Genomic DNA, 5,408 nt, shown 5'->3' on the forward strand with positions numbered 1-5,408 from the left:
TTTAGAACATTTTCTTCTTTCTTATACTCATTGTAATTAGCTTCCCATTAATCCAGTTACTCTCTCTACATTTACCTATCTTGGATTTCATGTACAGAAAAACCAGCCAACCTAAAAATCCTCAGTAAAACAAAACAACACAAAACTAAAAACAATAACAAAATAAAATGGAGAACAATGACATTGAAAATGACATAGGAAATGTTAAAAGCTAGAACAAATTTAAAATGGGTCAAAAAGAAGATCAAATGATAAAATGTTAAAATTTAACCTAACCACGTCTGCCATGATCTACTTTCTAATGCACTCTGTATGATAGCAAGGCTATTCACATCCCTGATCTATGGTCAGAACTAATTCACTGGAGGCTTAATCCATGTATATCTCCCTATCACTTTTTAAAAATTGAAACATGAGTCAAAAGGGAGATCAAATAAAATATTAGATTTTAACATAAATACATCTACCATAACCGACTTTAAAGTGCTCTCTGATAATAAGGCTGTTCACATACCTCGACGATGGTCCAAGAGGACTCCCCTAAATCATAATGTATGTGTGGACCCTGCAAATGTATTTTGGGCTTCCAATGTCATCCTTCCACAAACCAGGTGTTCAAAACTTAAGCTCTACTACCATTCTCTCTCTCCCTGGTTTGGATTCTATTATTTATAACCACAGGCTCACACAGGCTTGTGTAATTCTTCCATGTGGACTTTGTTGACACCTCACTTTGATGGCTGCTTATGTCAAGACAGGCTTTTAAGACGTCAGACAATTCTTTCTGATATCTGGGTGCCATCTAGTTTCTTGACCACCCTTTACTATAGCACCCATGTCTTCAGTGATCGCTTCATGAGGGCAAGCATTAAGCAAAGCCATGTCATAAGAACTAATTGCTTTTAGATTGGGGCTAGAATTAAGCGTGAGCCCCAAATCCATTCATATATCTATAGTTTATGTATGTCTCAGCTTCACCTTCGAAACATCCCTATCATTTCGTGCTGGAGAACATTATCAATCATCTCCCTCATCCTTCAGTAACATTTGAACAAAAGGGAGATCAAATATATATATTAGCATGTACTGGTATAAAAATTATCTCCCTACCCTCATACTTGACTGGACCTTGGCTTGGTGTATAATTCTAGAGTGATCATAATTTTCTTTTAGGATTTTGAAAGAAATGGCTCATGGTCTTCTTGTTTTCAGTACAAATTGGGGAATTCCAAGGTTGTTCTGTCTTGTGAGCCTTTGTATTTGACCTGCTTCCCCCCGCCCCCCCAAGCTTCCAAACAAGAATGTATTCTTTTTTTTCCCTCTAAAAAAAGTACCAGGTACACGTTTTTTCCCTGTTATTTTTCAAGTTTCAGCCAATGCTTGCTCCCCTCAGTCCGACCCCAGGAGTTTAGTGCTCAGGCTGGGTCAGAGTCTGGTGTGGGGAATGGGGTAGTTGGGAACCACATGATTAAGTTTAAGGGGTGCCCCTCACCCCAGATGAGGTAGGTGGGTCAGAATCTGGCCAGGTGAGAGGAGGCACCCCCATCCTTAGCCCTGATTCTGCCCCTGGACACTTTCCTCAGTCAGGACCCCCAAACGAGGAGACCCAGGCAAGAGAGGGGCAGCTGGAGTGTGGAGCCCTAGGAGAGGGGTGCATGCATGCACACTCACATACATACCCCCCCACACACACACAAGCTTGTGCACACGCACACATGTGTATGGTGGCTTTCCGAGAAGGGCCAGAGAGGGAGAAAAATGAAGGGAAGCCGGAAGGAGAGGAGAAGCTGAGTGTTTGGCTACTAACTCAGTCCCTCTGGGGTCCCCCCTCTGCCATCAGCTGGGAGAGAATCAGTTCTCCCGCAGCCCCTACATGAGCCTCTTCAACTCCTGAGGTTGGAAAAATAGATGGGAATGGGAAGGGAGGAGGGGCAAAGCCAATGATCAAGTTTCGGAGGTCACCACAAGGCAATCCAATTTGAATAAATTATAAATAAAAAATAAATAAAGTCATCAGTGGTCCCTGCCCAGGACAGGGAGGCGACGCTGGCATGACTTGCCTGGGAACTTGGGACAATCTCAGGGTGGCTCTCGTCCCTCTCCACCACTGGAGCTGGCCTGGGAAGCCCAAGGGAGGGACAGGCATGAGGAAGACCCAGAGTAGGGCAGGGTGGGGTAGGGCTTAGAAGCTTTCAATATCCAAGTAATCAAATTGGGCAGAAGCCTGGCGAGTGCTTTAATTCCCACCTGAAGGGTCTCTCACCACCTCTGCGTGTGTCTGAGACAGCACGAGCTGGCAGGTGGATGGCCCACATGGGTCCAGAGCGCTGACAATCTGGGCAAAGGGGAGTAACAAAGGTTGTGCGGGGCCTCCATCACGGCCTGCAATTCGTAGGGGAGCCCTGTGTCCAGCTCCAGGCTCCTGCGGGGGGGGAAGCAGGTGGATGTCTCCATGCAGGCTTAAGCGACCTGAATGGGAGCCCCGGAACCTGAGGTGCAGCAAGTAGCAGAGGAGGCGGCGGGTGGGGATAGCATTTCCCTCCTCACCCACAGGGACCAAAAAGAGGCGATGGCGCAGAAAGGTCATGTGGGCAGCAGGCATGTCAGAGAAGTCAAAGGTCATGAGGAACATCTTCACCACCGTCTGGTGGGGTTAAGTAAGGTCAGGAAGGGGGCAGGGGCATCTTGCTCAGACACATCAAAGAAGGTGACAGTGACGGGCAGCATGACATGCAGGGGGCAGTAGGACCCACTCGCTCCAATCTCTCCTGTGAAGCCCTCAATGTGGCCAGACGGTGCAAAGCATCCCCGAAGCAATGATTCCTCAAAGTTGCCCAGCAGGGTCTGGCTGATGGTGGGGATAGGAATGGGGGAGGCACTGGGGGAGCTCAGCAGGCTTGGTCCCTTCCGGAGCCTTTGAAGGGAGTTCAGCTTCCAGCGACGGGCACCTTTCAGCCCTCGCCCTAGAGGACTGCAGTCTGTTGGGTCCAGCGCAGGCTCCTTGGACCCAGGCAGCACTCCAGAAGGGTGCGGCTTTGGCATCAGAACTGTTGGCAGCAGGAAGGTGGCCCAGGATTCCCGGCGCCTCCGAGGGGCTGGCCCCTCATCCTCAGAGTTGACGTGTGGGGCTTCTCCAGCAGGAAGCAGCCTTCGCTTGGTGGGGCAGGGGCCTGGAGGGCCAGGGCCAGGGTGTGTGTGCTTGGGGCTATGACCATTGGCAATGCCAGGGGACTCCCTAGGCCAGGGGCTGCTCCCATTGTCCACCCCAGTCACTGAGCTCTGACCCCCTATGTGTGCAAGACTGTGCAAATCAGTGTCCCCCTGGGTCTGGGGAAGCCCAGTCTCTGGTGTGCAAAGTATTGCAGGAAGCATTGGATGGGACCCCTGAAGTCCAAGGTGAGCTGGAGCTACCTCCCTCTTCCACCACACAGAGGCCATAATGGGAGAAATGCTGGCTGGCCACACCCAGTCCCAGGCCTAGTCCCTCAGGGCCCAAGAGCCCCACGGTAGATGGTTCTTCAGGAGGTAGTCCCTCTCTGGCCCCCAGCCCAGGGACTCTCTTCAGCTCCCGGGAACCCTCAGTGGGAGGGGCTGGCCGCTTCAGGGCCCTGTGAGGCTCAGAGACATCAGCTGGAGGGGAAAAGATGGATACCTGGTAGACCCTGGGGGGAGGTCGCCCTGCCTGCTGGGCTATAGGCCATGAGCAGGCCACCTTGGAGGGCCCCCTGCCTGGCTGGAGGCTGTGAAGGGCCAGCCTCTGGTTCTGAGGATGAAGACAGCTCCGCCTGCATGTGGCACATGAAGCCCCCCCTTGGGTCAGGGCCCCCCCCCACAGCCTTTATGCTGGAGCTGAGCTGGGGGGTCTGGGGACATCCCAATGAAGAGACCTCAAGCCTCGTTGTGAGTTCCCCTGTTCTGCCTGATGCCTCGCCCCACTAGTTGGCAGTCTGGTCCACTGGCAAGGTGCCTGCCACCATTCCGTGCAGCTCCTGGGATCAGGGAGGCCCTGTAGTGCCCTGAGTCCCGTGGCACCTGAGGAAGTAGTGAATTGGGGCAGTTACTGAGCAGCCCATAGTGCAGCCTCGGCCCCGCCCCGCCCTCCTGGGCCCACCCTCTCCCTTGTCCCACCTCCCTCCTTCTCGACCTGCTTTTTAAAAAAAATCATTTTATTAGGGGCTCATACGACTCTTATCACAATCCATACAGACATCAATTGTGCAAAGCACATTTGTACATTCCTTGCCCTCATCATTCTCAAAACATTTGCTCTCCACCTAAGTCCCTGGCATCAGATCCTCATTTTTCCCCTCCCTCCCTGCTCCCCACTCCCTCATGAACCCTTGATAATTTATAAATTATTATTTTGTCTTATCTTGCACTATCCAACGTCTCCATTCACCCATTTTTCTGTTGTCCCTCCCCCAGGGAGGAGGTTATATGTAGATCCTTGTATTGGTTCCCCCTTTCCACTCCATTCTTCCTCCACCCTCCCGGTATTGCCACTCTCACCACCTGGGTTCCCTGTGTCTCCAGTTCCTATCTGTATCAGTATATATCCTCTGGCGTAGCCAGATTTGTTAGGTAGAATTGGGATCATGATAGCTGGGGTGGGGTGGGGGAGGAAGAATTTAGGAACTAGAGGAAAGTTGTATGTTTCATCGTTGCTACATCGCACCCTGCAACGCTTCTGTAAGGGAATGTCCAATTGCCTATAGATGGGCTTTGGGTCTCCACTCCGCACTCCCCCTCATATACAATGATATGATTTTTTGCTCTGATGATGCCTTATACCTGATCCCTTCAACACCTCATGATCACACAGGCCAGTGTGCTTCTTCTATGTGGGCTTTGTTGCTTCTGAGCAAGATGGCCACTTGTTTACCTTCAAGCCTTTAAGACCCAAGACACTATATCTTTTGTTAGCTGGGCACCATCGGCTTTCTTCACCACATTTGCTTATGCACCCATTTGTCTTCAGCGATCATATCAGGGAGGCGAGCTCACAATGATATGAATTTTTGTTCTTTGATGCCTGATAAGTGATTCCTTCAGCACCTCGTGATCACACAGGTTGGTGTGCTTCTTCCATGTGGGCTTTGTTGCTTCTGAGCTAGATGACCGCTTGTTTACCTTCAAGCCTTTAAGACCTCAGATGCTATATCTTTTCATAGCCAGGCACCATCAGCTTTCTTCACCACATTTGCTTATGTACCCGCTTTGTCTTCAGCGATTGTGTGGAGAAGGTGAGCATCATGGAATGCCAGTTTAATAGAACAAAGTATTCTTGCATTGAGGGAGTATTTGAGGCCCAATATCCATCTGCTACCTTAATACTAAATCTATACATATCTGCACATAGATCTATTTCCACATCCTCATATATAAATATATTTAAATAAGTACATGCC

The 5,408-nt window shown here is 50.0% G+C and overlaps 1 pseudogene; it reads right to left on the reverse strand.

Moving 5' to 3' along the window:
* Positions 1-2,259: 2,259 nt before the first annotated feature.
* LOC101655648 lies at positions 2,260-3,800 on the reverse strand (annotated as a pseudogene).
* Between the last annotated feature and the right edge of the window lie 1,608 nt (positions 3,801-5,408).

Source organism: Echinops telfairi, unplaced genomic scaffold, assembly GCF_000313985.2.
Source record: "Echinops telfairi isolate 266 unplaced genomic scaffold, ASM31398v2 ScPeMD7_31;HRSCAF=116, whole genome shotgun sequence".
Classification (NCBI taxonomy): Eukaryota; Metazoa; Chordata; class Mammalia; order Afrosoricida; family Tenrecidae; genus Echinops; species Echinops telfairi.